Genomic DNA, 15,460 nt, shown 5'->3' with positions numbered 1-15,460 from the left:
CCTTGGGAGCACAGAGTCTTAACCACTGGACCACCAGGGAAGTCCCCCCGTTTCTAAATAAACCTCCTTTGAAGACTCTCTGAGGCCGAAATCCATGCTGTTCCCTCCACAATGACACATTTTATCCAACCACATTAAGTAATGAACTGGTGTGACTACAGCGTGCTTAGTCCTGGGGAGACAGAGGTGTTCCTTGAGCTTGAAGAACTTATAGTCTAGCCTGGGCGACAGATGGGTAAATGTGAGTCTTATAGACTGCAGTACACATAGGATGGCCCGAGAAGGAAGTTTGGGTGGAATCTCAAATGATGAAGAGGAGCTGCTCAAGAGGAGAAGAAATGATGCTCCAGAGAAGATGCTCGAAAGAAGAGCATTCCGGCAAGGGAAGGAAGAGCTTGCACCGGGGACAGCTCGGCCTATAGCTCCAGCTTGTCTGAACCCTCCACAGTAAGTACAGTGCCCAGGACCCAACCTGCTTTTAGGGGACTGCAGAAATGGTTTTGTTCTCATTTATTTTAACACATTATTGGCCGGGGGATTTTTTGCAGAAACTAACGCCTGTGGCCTTAATATGACTCCGGTCAAAAATATGTTAAAAGCAAAAGCAAAAAATGAATACAATGATAATGAATATATAATAATGAATCGAGCCTGGATTCTACTCAGCTTTTTATCAACAGGGTCATAAAATATAATGCTTAATTGTTTTTAACGGAAGAAGAAGCCCATAAAGGCAAAAATACCTAGGGCCTTCAAAAGTCACAATGTGTAAGTCATCAGCCCTGGCTTACACAATGACACAGGTGAGCAATAAGGTCTGGAAGGGCAAGTGACAATACCTAAAACACTCTGACCCCTTACCCTGCACAAGGCACTTTTCTAAGAGCCTTGAAACTACTAACCTCTTTACTCCTCACAATCCAATGATGTAGGTACAATTATCACCACCTCCATTATACAGATAAAGAAATTAAGGCAGAAGAGGATAAGCTCCCCAAAGTCATGCAGATGATACACTCACACAGTCATCCAGACAACCAGGGCACCTATCCAGGACCTATAACTCCAGAGTCCACACATTTAAGCTTTCTGTGGACACACCCTGAATTATTGAATTATCTGTGATGAAGAGTCCATTTTTTTCCCCTTCCAATCAGTCATGGGTCAATACTTTTGTAAAAAAGCAATACAAATGAATTGTTAGAAAAATGAAATACAAAACAAAACATAGAAAAGGCAAGCCCAATTTTTAACAAATTAAATTCAAGAGCTCTGATAGCTCTGGTGTCAAAGAGGAAACTGAGGAGACCCCCAAGGCCCCCAGAAGCAGCAAACAAACAGGCGTAGTAGGCACCTGTGAGCTGCTTGAGCTCGCTGCTTTCTTGCTGTCTCCGGAGGTGTGGGTAAGTCCCTTTTAGAACCTAGTTCCGAAGGTTTTGCATTATGAGCTTTCAGATTTTATTTAAGCATCTCTTTCTCCAGACTGGGTCCAGAAATCTGCTGGTCTCAGACTGAGTCTGACTTAAACAAGACAGGATCTGGGGTCAGACTGGGCTGACTTAGAAACCAGATGGGGTCCAGGGTCAGACTGGGTCTGACTATAAGCTGGCCTAGGTCCAGTGTGAGGCCTCGGGTGAATAAAATTTTGTTTTAAGGCTGAACAGATAGGTTAACCTTACCAAAGATAATCTGGAATTACAGTGGCCACAGTAGAGAACTTTTAACCTAGATAAGCTTATCCATTTAGGAGGTGCCCTAGAGGGTCTCAGCTAAGCACTCACCATAAAGAGTACAGGAAAAATGATCTTTCCTCCCCTACAGTATCTGGTGACCAGGATGAAACCCGCTGGGACACCCACTCTCTCCAGACCTGCCGATGGGATCCTGGGAAAACCGGCAGAAGCCGGCAAAGGGTGAGAATTCGAACCAAAGTCAGTCAGTTCTCCCAGATCTCTATCTGTACTGCCTGATGGAGAGAGGATGGTAAAATTTTACGTTGTCCCTTTCTTTCCAAATTCAGATTGGCAGGCAAAAAATATAAGAATTAGATCTCTGAATTATGACTCATGACTGTGCTTTTGGGTACCCACTGGTTGTTGATCTGTTCTCTTCTAGGGACAGCTTTTGCCCTTGTTTGTCTCATTTTGTGTCCTGAGAACTTAGGTTGGCAACCATCACACTGGGGGCCCTAAAAATATGGCCAGACACAAAGGTGAGTTGCATTCTATTTTCAGCTAGGGTCCTACCAACTGTTGCCAGCTCTCAGAGGGATTATCTAAATCTCCCTTCCTCCCTTCCTCCCTCCTTCTCTTCCTTCCTTCCTTCTGTTATCTTTGGGAATGGCTCTCGATCTTGAGAAGGCAGAATTTTTTGCACCCTATTTGAGGATACCTCTCATGTTCATGAAGTTGTTCAGTACTGCCAGAGGTACTTACTATTTGTCCTGGCTCAAACCTGACAAAGATATTCAAAAGGATGTTTTTTAAGTAGCTCTATGGTCAGAAGTTGGCCAAATTGGAAGCTGATACTCAGAGCCTGAAGGGAACTTTTTTTTAGACTTTCTCCCCTAACCTAAAATGAAACTATGCACCCAGAGGGAAATAAAAACATTCTGAAGGTTTTTGTGGGAGGATTTACTAAAAGCATTCCAAAGAAACACAGCTCTAAATCTAGAACATAGGAATCTTTTGATTTCCCTCTTGAAGATGTTCTCTCTGATATAAAGAAGTAAACTAAAGATGATGTAGTTGGATGAGTGGGTCGGCACCTTGATATCATTCAGGTTGCAACCCAATTTTTTTGAGGAATTAAACACAACTGTACTGTCTTACAAATCAAGTCTTCACAAGAACAGAAATGTAGCTCTAGAAACAATTCAAAGCCCACCTATCCTTTTTACCAATCCCAGATCCTTCCCTATCATCTCAAAAGGCTTGCAGATATTGTAAAAGACCTGGGCTTAGGGAACAAAAGTCCTTCTTGGTGGAACTTGCATTCTTCCTCTGTGCATTTTAAGATATAAGTGTTCTCCCTGGTCTTCTCCATGAACCAAGGTAATTCTTATCAGAAGGAGAAAAAAAAAGAAAAGCCTATCGTGAAAACTTGGCCTATGAAAAACCTTAAAATCTCTTCTACAAATATTAGTAAAAAGTTTAAGCCATCCAAGCAGATAACCTTAACTTATATCATCTGCCAGAAACACAATTTGGATGCAACTGTTCTTTTATAACCTAGTGAGTTTGCATTATCATACCTGTTTTGTGGCTAAAATTTTAAAACAAAATCTGTAAGATCTCTGTTTACACCTGCTTGTATGTTTATGTATTTCTATGTATGTATGTTATAAACGTGTGATTTTTTTTCACCTCCAATGGCATTGCCAAAATTAATTTGTAAAGAGCTCTGTTTAATTGGCTTAAAGATAAATGTTTATATAAATCAAATACACTTTCAGAAATATAGAAACTAACCCAAATGTTTTTCAAGTTCACATGATCTAGGATAATCATTAGTAAATAAAAGCTAGTTTACATTTGTTGGTTTAATTAAAATAGGCATGGCATAGAGTTACCAGCATTAAATACAATACTTTTAATCTACCTAGTCTTACTAAAGGTCAAAACAGCTGATGTTATCTCTGTTACAGAATCTGTCAATAAAAAAATAACTTAAGATGATGGTTAGCTGTTTAAAATCTTGTGAAATTTTCATGACTAATCTAAATATAATTATTAAGAACAAGTGAATTAAATAGATGTAAGACAAAAGTTTATAAATGGACTTTTCAACAATAATTATGTTTCACAGTATGTCTTTTTAAAAATAGTTTCCAAAACCTTTTTGAGAACTTGAAACTTTAAAGTTATACTGAGTTAAATTAAATGATGGATATTCACTCAATATCTAGATCATTTTCAAATAAGGTAAAATACTGAAACATCAATTACTGAACACAGGTTTATCCACTTTTGGTTTCCTTTTACAGAGGAACCAATGATATTTGGGTCTATCAGTAAACATGTTTTGGTCCACAATGGAAAATTTACTATTAGGAAGAATTTACTATTAGGAAGAATATGCTCCTAGAAATTATGAAATGTATTTATAAATTTGCCAATCCACAGAATGCTAGCTTAACAGACAGTCCACAATTGCTTCGTACTTTTCACTAGGAATAAAGAATTCTAAGGGTTAAGATTTCTAATCAATGTAATTAAAACTTATTAGAAATAATAAGGATGAAAGGAAACAACTGTATATGAAAAGTAGGTAAGGAAAGTAATAGGATTGCTTGTTCCAGAATGAGAAAGAAGAAAAAAAAATAAGGTGAAATCTGAATGGATACAAAAGAGTTGTGAAAGGTTTGCGGAAAAGGAATTTTGGGAAAGGAATTTAATGTGTGGTCAAGCTAAGATTGGAATGGATGTATTTGTTTTTAAATAATGAATTTTAATATCAAATGTACACTGGTATTTTTTTTTTTGGCTGTGTTGGGTCTCCGCTGCACTGCGCGGGCTTTCTCTAGTTGCGGCGAGCGTGCTTCTCATTGAGGTTGCTTCTCTTGTTGCAGAGCACAGGCTCTAGAGCGCAGGCTCAGTAGTTGTGGCACATGGGCTTAGTTGCTCTGTGGCATGTGGGATCTTCCCAGACCAGGGATTGAACCCGTGTCCGCTGCACTGGCAGGCAGATTCTTAACCACTGCACCACCAGGGAAGTCCCTGGTACAAAATTGTAATTTTGTTTTCTCTCTGTTAACACAACAAAGTTTTATTGGACTATTGGTCTGCTCTTGATAAGAGATTATAGAAGTTGGTTTTTGTTGGTTCGTTTGTTTGTTTACCTTTTGGACAATCTACCTAGAAAGCAAAGATTTTGTGTCTTACCAAAATAATTTATTATGCTTCACATTCTCTTTATCTGGTCTTTAATTTCTCAAGAAAACCCAGTCTTCTTAGCTTTAAAAGAGCTAAGTTTTGTTCAGAACTGTATAACTTTCTGTATCTGCCTTTAAAATTTTCTATTGTCACTTTGGTTAAATAGATAATTAGGTTTTATTTCATAATAATCCATGATCCTATCTAGTCAAATGTTCAAACCTTTTGACCTTTTGACAAATTCCCAAAACCAAATTCTAAAAGGAGTCTTTTTGACCTCAAAGTAACTTTGAGATTTCCTAAAGAATCCCTGGAAATCTCAAAGGATTTGTCTCTCACCTTGTAAAAGAGAGCTGTTAAACCAATTAGGCGTATTTAGTATATTCAATTACATGGGAAGCATTGTCAAATAAGTGATAATAAGCCTTCTTAAGTTATATTTGTATGGATGCATGTTACTAATAACAGTGTTCTAGAAATTGTAGGAAATTCCTAAAAATCTAGTACGTCCTGGTATGTTATCAGTCATAATTCCAGTTATTATTTTTAAATGCTGTTATGTCACAGAAATAACCAAATTTCCTTATCAGTTCCATTATAATGAACTCTCATCAGATCTTTAACCATGGGCATTTTTAAGTCTTTTGTCGTTTACAGACAGTTACTGTTTTACTCTGATGCTTTTGCAAAAGTGAGATTCACAGAAAGGACCCTATCAAGTACTCTTAACCACTGACATCACTGCCAAATTTCAAGATGTTGAAACTTGGGTGTGTATTTCAAAACTGAAGAAGGCTCCACATGACATCTGGTCCTATGTGAACATTGGAGAACTCAAAATTGAAGAAGAGAAGTAGCCAACATCAAGATAAACTGCTTCCTCCCAAGATAGTAGATCAAGAACATTTTTTTCCATTCCTCCCTCCTTTTCTGGCCATACTCTTCCTAATTCTTATGGCATGAAGGTCTTTATGATTCTTCTTTTGTCTTTCTCTGGCTTGGAAAGATAATGGCATTGTTTACATATCTCAGGCCATTGCATGGGGGAGTAATCCAACCTCCAAATGACTGCTGGATTTGCCACAATGCTAGTGATACTGTACTTCGGCCCATCACAAATTTCTCCCTGATTTCCAATGCCTCGGTTTCTCTGGAACAAACTCAGCCCCTTCTCTATTGTGCCAGACTCCTTAACCAGGGGAGTCCATTTCCCTGCCTCTGATTAACAACCAGAAACCCAAGGAAACTTGCATCCAGGCTCTGTACAAAACAGGTGCACAGGCAAGGGTGACTAGAATAAAACCACCTGTGCATTGTACAGAACCTTCAGTTTTACTGACCTCCATGGCTGTCACCTTTCCAGTCCTGGGCCACAGACTCAAATGGAAATTACCAGGAGGCATTCATGATTCAAAATTAGTTTCCTGTGGCAGATCCCTACTGCCCTGGCTAGGAGTAAGTGCAAATGAAGCTATGATCAGGAATCTCTCCTTAACTCTGGAAGTTACTGTAGAACCTGCTGCTAAAGCAATACCCACCCAAAAATGATCCACAGATTCTCTGGCCAAAGTTGTTCCTGATAACAGAATAGCCTTAGATTATCTTTTAGCTGAGCAAGGAGGTGTCTGTGCTGTGGCCCACACCACTTGTTGTACTTGGATTGACACTTCTAGGGAAGTTGAGACTCAGCTACATAAGATCACTGAACAAGCCAGTTGGCTTAAAGTGACTCCTTTAATGGAGGTCTTTCTTTGACTTATTTGATTCTGATTGATTTGGGTCATGGGGACCATGGCTCCAAAGTACACTCCAGACATTGGGAATTATCCTGCTTATAATAATCATAGTAGTCTCCCTGGTGTGCTGTATTCTCTCAAAAGCTTTAAATGCTTATTCACAACTTCTAACCACCAAGCAAATGACTAGACTCCCTAAGATTAGAATGTAAGAAAAGGAATGAAGAGAATGACTGATTTAAAGAACGAGAAACCAACATGGTGACCTGTGAATACCACAGAGAGGATCAGAAGAAACGGTGAAAACCTCAGAGCAGTGACGGGAGTAGTGCTAATGCCTTAAATTTCGTTCACATCTCTCAGTTACACAGAGAATCTCATCAAAAGGGGGGAATTATTCAAAACAAGATAACAGGCCTAAAATGGAATCATTTACGCCAAGCCCGATGTCACCAAACCAAGACTTAATTACAGTTTCAGCTCTCCCAGAAATGGAATCTTAAACCACCCAATCAGGAATCACCTGATCAGCACTAGTTAGGTAATCTGACCGATAGATCCCTGCCATTCCCTAAAGGAAAGTGACTTTTCAATAACCAACGCACTTTTTTGTCTAGTATAACTTCCTTGTTCCGATTCCCTCTGGCTATAAGAGTCTTTGATTTCGTACAGCTCCTTGGAGCTCCTTTCTATCTGCTAGATTGAATACTGCCTGATTCAATTTGATTTTTGTGCAAATAAACTCAATCCCAATATGCCCCAGTTTTTGGGGTTTTTTTTTTTTTGTTTCTTTTTTTAACAGTGGTATTCTCTTTGGAAATCCAGCCTTTCATACCAAGGTTTGTATAAAACAAGATACACCATTATTTCTTGGTATCGAATTATGGTAACTGTCTTAGATCACTTGCTGCCTCCCATGTTACCTTCAATCAGGATGTTGTGTGGTGGTCATCATCTTTATATTGAAAGGAATTATTTCAAGTGCCTAAAGAAAGGATTTTTACATGTGTTATTTCATTCAGTCCCCTGCCTGAATAATCTTAACATCTGATCTTAATTCCACCATGTTTTCATGCATCTACTTCCCTTGCATCAGAAATTTCACCCGGATAGGATGGTTCCATTTGGTGTTGAGGTGGGGAAGCAAATCTTGCTCTTTTCCCACAGATGGAGACATGGCTGCCTGGGATTTGGGGATTTAGAATTTCTTATTAATGGCAAAATCTGGAATGTTGTTGTAACTCAGGCAGCAGACGGTCACTGTCCTGAAGGAAAAAGGGCAGTCTGGGGTAGAGACACTGCTCATAGGGATCAACGCCACACAAACATCTACCCAGAAACGGCCCAGCACAACCACTCCGAAAGTGCCAATATGGTACCCCTGAGGGGGAGATGGAACTGCCCCTGGGGAGCAGGACAGCAGCACCTCCTAAGAAGGGATGAGTCACATGTGTTCTCATCCTATCATCATGGAAGGTATAGAGCTGCCCAGGAGGTTTGGGGACCTGTTATATCAACTTCAGAGCACTCATCGAAGTGCATTACAGTGCTCTGCCTTATCTAATTCTCATGGCAACCTTGTGAAATAAGTACTGCTGGTTTACAGATAGAAAAATGGAGACACAGAAACGGCAAGAACTTTCTGGGGATGGCACAGCTAGTCACTGGCAATGCTGGGATTTGAATATGGATGCACAGATGTTTAATGTAATTTATTATATTGATATGACCCCTATTCTTCCATGCAAATGCTTTACACAGCTCATGGGAGGGCCCTCTTTTTCAAGACTATCACCAGAACTTCAGATACAAGAGACAGGCAAGCTAGTACTAGCGGCACTAGAAACAATAGTTGTAAAGAGCATGTACACAGTAAAAATTTGTCATTATTGTATTTATTTCTGTAAATGGCCTGAAACTAGTATTTTACCAGACCCATTTTACAGATGAGCAAACGGTGGCTTTAAGAGGTCAGGTAGTTGCCACAGTCACACAACATATTTGGCCTAGATCAGAGATTCGAATCTGCTATTTCTAATTCTTTTCTATTTTCCAACCACCACTCTGGGTTGTCAGGACAAGCCATTCCTATCTGGGGCCCACACCCTCTCCTCCACCCCATCCTGAACAAATGCAGTTTCCCCAGATTCCCTTTACCTACTCCCCTTTGTCTCTGTCACCCCTGAGGCCCGAGATGAAAACTATTCAGACAGTTTAAAACTTAGTTGCAAATTTTCAGGTAGGGAAATACTGTCCTACCCCAGGCAGGCTCCTTCACTGTGAATCAGGTAGTCAGCGGAGCCTCCCAAAAGGCACGGACGCTTTGTACAAGCTGAGCTGAAACCAAGCAGCTGCAACTCCTAGCACTAATAATTACTGAAATTTGTTGAGAATAACAATAGCTCAGTAAAGCCCAGTGTTTCCCTAAAGGGCAACTATAATAGGCCTATAACTTCAAACGTGTAAGAATAATTTGTTATTCATGTTAATCCCCTCGCCATTGCCAGCGACATCAATCTTTTTCAAAGGGGGACACTGGAAAAAAACCACTGAAGTCTGAAGGGAAGAGACAGGCACGAAGGTGAACAGTAGCCAGCACGGCAACTCTGCGGTTCTGCTTGTCGCTGCCCGAGACCTGGAGTGTTTCATTCGGGTTCACCCTCCACCCCAGGCCCATTTGGCTACAACTCCCCAGTAAGGCAGGGAGGTGGACCAGACCACCATCAAGCCATTCCCGGCTATTTTTTCCAAGGCTAATGTAAGTTTAAGAACTTTTACCACGGAGGTCCAGGCAAGATTACTCGCCCTAGTTAAAGTTAATGAATTCTTTGCAGATTCTGTTTCAACTCGGAAACGGCACCCACTTTAAAAACTGTACACACACCCAGACAGCCACACTGGCTTCCAGGACTTCGTTTTCAAAGTCGCAGAAGTGTCTCAAGTAAAAATGATGCTTAGGAACAGGCCAGAAGCCGACAATAGAAGAATGAAAACGTAACACGGATGAAGGTGACTCTGGAAAACCAAGAATTCAAATAAATTGAAGGGACAGTCTGTGGGCTAACATCTCAGAAAAGAAAGAAAGGGTGTTGGTCATTTTCACGGCCTCCCCTCCCCCCTTTTACTCAAATTACGAATGAAGGTTTATAGGAGATGCTTTCCACTCACAGTCACAGATGGGCCACCCCATACCTTCCTTTTCTTGTTCCATGTACATTAGAGAGAAAGCAAAGGAAAGATTTTTCTTTTCTGCTTTACTTTGCCTTGACATGGTACCCGAAAACAGGAGCAACGGTGATGTCTAGCTTTCCCAGATCCTGGCATTTGGGGGAAAACAAAGCTCCTTTCTAAGTGGATACTGATCGAAGGACCTAGAGCGTGGGAAGCTAATTGAATGTCCACTTTCATAAAACAGGGCATCGGATCCTTCCCTCTGCCATCAGCATGCAACAAGCCACACACCCTTCCAGGCTCAGAGAAGGGGAACCCCGGCCAGCGGCCCCTCCTGGGGAGTTCTTGAGCCAGTAACCTCGGCAGCCTATAACTAGGCTATCTCCTTCAAATTGCCCGGGAACTGAGAAAACCATAATTCAGAAAGAGTCATGTACCAAAATATTCATTGCAGCTCTGTTTACAATAGCCAGGACATGGAAGCAACCTAGGTGTCCATCATCTGATGAATGGATAAAGAAGATGTGGCACATATATACAATGGAATATTACTCAGCCATAAAAAGAAATGAAATGGAGGTGTTTGTAATGAGGTGGATGGAGTTAGAGTCTGTCATACAGAGTGAAGTAAGTCAGAAAGAGAAAAACAAATACAGTATGCTAACACATATATATGGAATCTAAGGGAAAAAAAAAAAAAAAAAAGAGGTCATGAAGAACCTAGTGGCAAGATGGGAATAAAGACACAGACCTACTAGAGAATGGACTGGAGGATATGGGGAGGGGGAGGGGTGAGATGTGACAGGGTGAGAGAGTGTCATGGACATATATACACTACCAAATGTAAAATAGATAACTAGTGGGAAGCAGCCGCATAGCACAGGGAGATCAGCTCGGTGCTTTGTGACCACCTAGAGGGGTGGGATAGGGAGGGTGGGAGGGAGGGAGATGCAAGAGGGAAGAGATATGGCAACATATGTATATGTGTAACTGATTCACTTTGTTGTAAAGCAGAAGCTAGCACACCATTGTAAAGCAATTATACTTCAATAAAGATGTTTAAAAAAAAAAAAAAAAAAAAAATGCCCGGGAAATCACTCGAGAAGGGGTGTTGGTCCCGCTGTCTGGATGGGAGACCGTCTGGGGCCCCCTATTGGCAGGGACAGGCCCGAGAGACAGAGGGTTGTGTGCTGGGCACAGTGAAGGAGAGCAGGTGCCAGCCGTTGTCTAAATAAATTATTCAAGATTCGCCGGGCCTGTAGCTGAGAAGCTGCAAACGGTTTTTACCTCTGGCATACATTTTTTCTCTTTAGTAATATTTATAGCTCCTTAAATTAAAAAAAATTACATGCTCATTATATAATATTTTAGCAACAGGAAGAGTACAACGTAAAAGTAAGAACGTTTAAGTCTCCTTCTCCTAGCACCCCATTCCCCAACACTATGAACACTTAGGGATGTATCCTTCCAAAACTTTTTTCTAAGCACACATACCAGCATATCTTTCTGTAAGTTTGTGCTCCCAGCCTCTGAAACCTGCGCTGCTCTGAACTTGCCCATTCTCTTTTATGTCCTGGGCTCCAACATCGGATACGGCCTTCACGTCAGGTCTGCCATGGGACCTTTGGGTGACGTTTTCCCACAATACCCCCAACTTGGCCCTGACAGCTTGCCTCAGTTCTGAGTCAGTTCAGCCATTGATCATATTTAAGCTGTGTTTCCTGCAACTTGAATGCCTTTTATTTGTTTTTAGAGAGTTGCCCGGCCTTCCTCTCATCAGCAGTAGAAGAGAGCTGGCCATGGTGATTTCATAAGCCAAAATGCAAACAAGTTGTGAATAAGACCTTCCAGCCTAGACAGAGTGAAGAGTATTTCCTAAATTTTAAGAAAATGTTGCTTATAAGATTTAGTCACAGATATTTGGGGAGAAAAGAACAAAATGCTATATTAAGCATATTTATGAACTATAAGATGATTTTATGAATTATAAAACAAAATTTTTTCTTGATGTGCATTTTTGAATCCAGAAAATATGATGCTTTCACTCCCTCACCTTTCATAACCTGAACTGCGATCTCATACCCCAACCCCCTTTTTTTAGCAGGGTCTACCCCAATATGTTATCTTAGATATCTGCGACCCTAAAAGATGAATAGTCTCAAATATTGGAAGTTTAACGTGAACGTGAGTTGGGACCTGAATTAATCTCAATCATCTTGACGTTTCACACTGGCAAACCCATTTCTGCTATGAAAAGGCTGTCTGGAATGACTTCTCCATTAGGAATCCTGCCCGTGGCCCTTTAAAAATAACTCATATCTGTGGGTGATCCTTCTCTTCATGGTTGTGGGTGGCAGAAACCACGGGTCTTAGTCGCAAGTCTAGAAGTTGACGACGTAGATAGAATCTAGAAATGCAAAGGTTACGGAAGAATATGAAGCCGAGAGGGATTTTTCCTGTTTCAGGACGACGTTCTCAAACGAGGTTATAAGATGAGGTAGTAACTGGTCATATGGCAACAGGTGCCACTAAGCCCTGCTCCGTCTCCCCTCACCAGTCAAAAAGCAATTCCTCTCACAAATAGTCCAGTGCCCACGTACACGGGATGATGAAGGAATAAAGCTGGCCTGATGAATGGGTGTGATTTCAGACATACTAAATATCATGACCCCACCCAACCTATTATGACATCTAAAATTCTACCACTAGAAATTCATTTATTTGCACCTATGAGTCCCTGAGAAGAACAATATCTTAAGCTATTTAACTAACTCGTGATTAGAAAGCTACCAGGACCTAACGATAAGGAGCAAGATATTGATACAAAGGAAATGCTGGGAAGGTGAAGATGGATATTTAAAAGGAAGTTAAGGTGTCAAAAACAAACTGCAGTCTCTTTTTCATCTTACTTATGGCTTGCCCTTTTTTGGAAAAATTTCTTCTTAGCAGTGCAAAACCCCTAGGAAAAAAAATGGTTCACTCTAAGGAAGCTGGAGGAGGATTAATTCTAAGCAGATACTCATATTCTTGGGAACCAAAAGGGGAAGCCTTTATGGATTCTCACCATCCTGACCCTCTTTTCGGCATAGCCTTGAATGTCGATGATACTGTTAATACACACAAAGAGATACCAGGCAGGGGAACAAGAGCTTGGATTGAATCCAACCAAAAGACAACCCCACTTGCTTTCAGCACCCTCCCTGCTATGTATGGGGCTAATTCCTAACACAAGACAACAAAACTATTAAAAAATGTAATAAAGTAACCAATTAAATATTTCAGAGTACCTCATTACAACATTTCACTATTTGCACTGATTATCACGTGGCTGCTTATACAGATGCCCATAAATCTGACTGCATTAGGTTCTCAGGCTTTTATTTGAGATCATTTCTTCTCCCTATGTGGACCTGCCCAGGAAATGAGATTTAATGAGTCACCGTCCTCTGTGATAATCACAGGAGAGCTCATTAGCTTTTTGTCAGATTTGTACCTACTATCTGGCCCCAATATGCCTATGACTTCTTTTGAGTTAAATATATTACCAAAAGGGAGAGTTCAAAAAGAGCATGTCTGTGCTGAATGCTGCAGATTTGAAACACTATATAAATATTTTTACATACGTTAAGAGGCATCTGAGAGCAGAAGAGAAAAAAAATAACAGAAACACATCCCCTATTGATAGCATCACTACTTAGATGACATACATCATTAAAAGAAATAAAGTTAGACATTTACACCTTTAGAAGCCCTGTCAAATCTGTTTAAATGCCTGGGCTGAATCAAAGCAAGAAAGGGTTCAAAGGATAGAGGAAAAGAGTGTCATGATTCTTACAATTTATCAAGTTTGGTGCATCCCCCATTATGAATCTTAGGATACTTCACCAAGGTCTCCCAATCTCATGACCTTTGGTTTTCACTGGAAATGACCAGACGGCTCTCATAGCACTTCATGAGAAGGGATGAAGTCCTACATTACTCTCAAGGAAAGATTAAGTGAATCTTCAGTCCTTCCACAGACCATGTTAGTAATAAGTTTGACTCACCTTGCACTGAAATTGCCCATAACAGAAGTCATGACATTAATCGCCTTCAGCAGAAATCATCTGAGTGATCTTCTGGGTTGCCGTTTGGGTCCTTCCTAGGTACAGAGTTACCTGGGTGAGAATGTTTCTCCGGCAAGGCTGAATGACTGCCATAGACCAGTGCCCGGCTCCCAACCTATGTTTACTGAGCTAAACAAGAGCCATAAAGCCTTTAGGGAATGCAAAGACTATTTTACCTCTAAGGTCCTTAGATTCAAACAGAAGTACTTCTGAACCCTCTTTGGGTTTCATATCTTTTTAAGAATCTGATGAAAAAATATGAACTGGCTCCAAAGAAAAATGTCCCACCCCCTTACAGACGCATGCACAAACACAAAGACACACACACACACACAGAATATTTGGGGGTACAATTCCGGACAGTTCCCCAGCACTCTGATCTTATTTCTAGAACTGCTTGGGGTCCCTGGACCTAAGGCTAGGTCTTGTATAGATTATGATATCAAGGGATGAAATAAAAAAGTAACACTCATTGAGAACTTACTCTATTAAGAACAGGTACTATAACATTTCATTGAACCCCTACAACAACCCTAAGAGGTACATCTGTTATTATCCCCATTTTAGAGATGAGGAAACTGAGGCACAGATAATTTAAGCAACATTCCCAAACAGCCAGCTGGTGGCAGAGTTAGGGCTTCAAACTCAGTGTGGCTCTGGAGTCCATGCGCTGAACCACTAGGTCACTGTGTCTCTCTTATGCAACACATTTTTATTTTAAGGCATGTTCACTTCTGTTTTCTCATTTAATTTTTGCAACCCCCTCTAGTAGTTAGATTAGATAGCTATCCCCACTTGAGTGGGTGTTGAAAGCATTTCCAAAGTGGAGCAGGAGATTTGCTTTTCACTCTCTTTTTCAGACAACGAAGTCACAGTTGATAAAATTAAAAATTAAAAGCAAAAATTCTGACTTGAGTCTCCTTCCTCCATTAACTACAGGTTGAAACGCCCTGGAAACACATCTAATTCCTTTCTTCCCAACCGTCCTCTGCCTTGAGGACTAAGTCAGCATGGTGAGGTTTTGAAGCCATGTGGGGTTTCCTGCAGAAACCTGGCTTCCTGCGGTTCACAGAGCAGAGTTTTGTTTCTACAAAGGAAAAGGCAAAGGGAAGAGCAGGAAGAAGAGGAACGGTGTCAATCTGTAGAAAATAACAACACTGTGTGAGTATGATCATGCTGGACATTAGATGGACATCTCTGTCGTCTCATGTAGTTCTGAATCTAACTGACGTGTAACATAATTTTTTTAAGTATTTAAACCCTCCCTTATCTGAACTCTACCTAGCATTTTTCAGTGCTCGGCTGTTCCCACTCTTGAGTCAATTTCTCCTTCCTTAAAACCCCTATCAGCATGTACTACTAGTTCTTCCCTATCATTCAGTGTCAGACATTGGTCCCACCTTCTTGTTCCAATGAAACAGCAGACTGCACTAACACAGTCCCCAGTCTCCTTCCTCTAAACATGCATAGAAATGCTGGGGGAAACGTAGCACTTTTCTGAAAGAGAACCAAACATGAAAAGAAAGAATGAGAAAGAGAGAGCAGAGAAGAAATCCCCAGGTAATAGAAATGA

The 15,460-nt window shown here is 40.7% G+C and overlaps 1 pseudogene; it reads left to right on the top strand.

Annotated features, from left to right (window-relative positions):
• The first annotated feature begins 271 nt into the window (after nucleotides 1-271).
• The window catches only part of LOC133084622 (dual specificity protein phosphatase 5-like), a 183,599-nt pseudogene continuing 168,410 nt past the window's right edge, over nucleotides 272-15,460 (top strand).

This window comes from Eubalaena glacialis, chromosome 2 (assembly GCF_028564815.1).
Source record: "Eubalaena glacialis isolate mEubGla1 chromosome 2, mEubGla1.1.hap2.+ XY, whole genome shotgun sequence".
NCBI classification, from domain to species: Eukaryota; Metazoa; Chordata; class Mammalia; order Artiodactyla; family Balaenidae; genus Eubalaena; species Eubalaena glacialis.
This window is presented reverse-complemented; position numbering and strand designations above follow the sequence as displayed.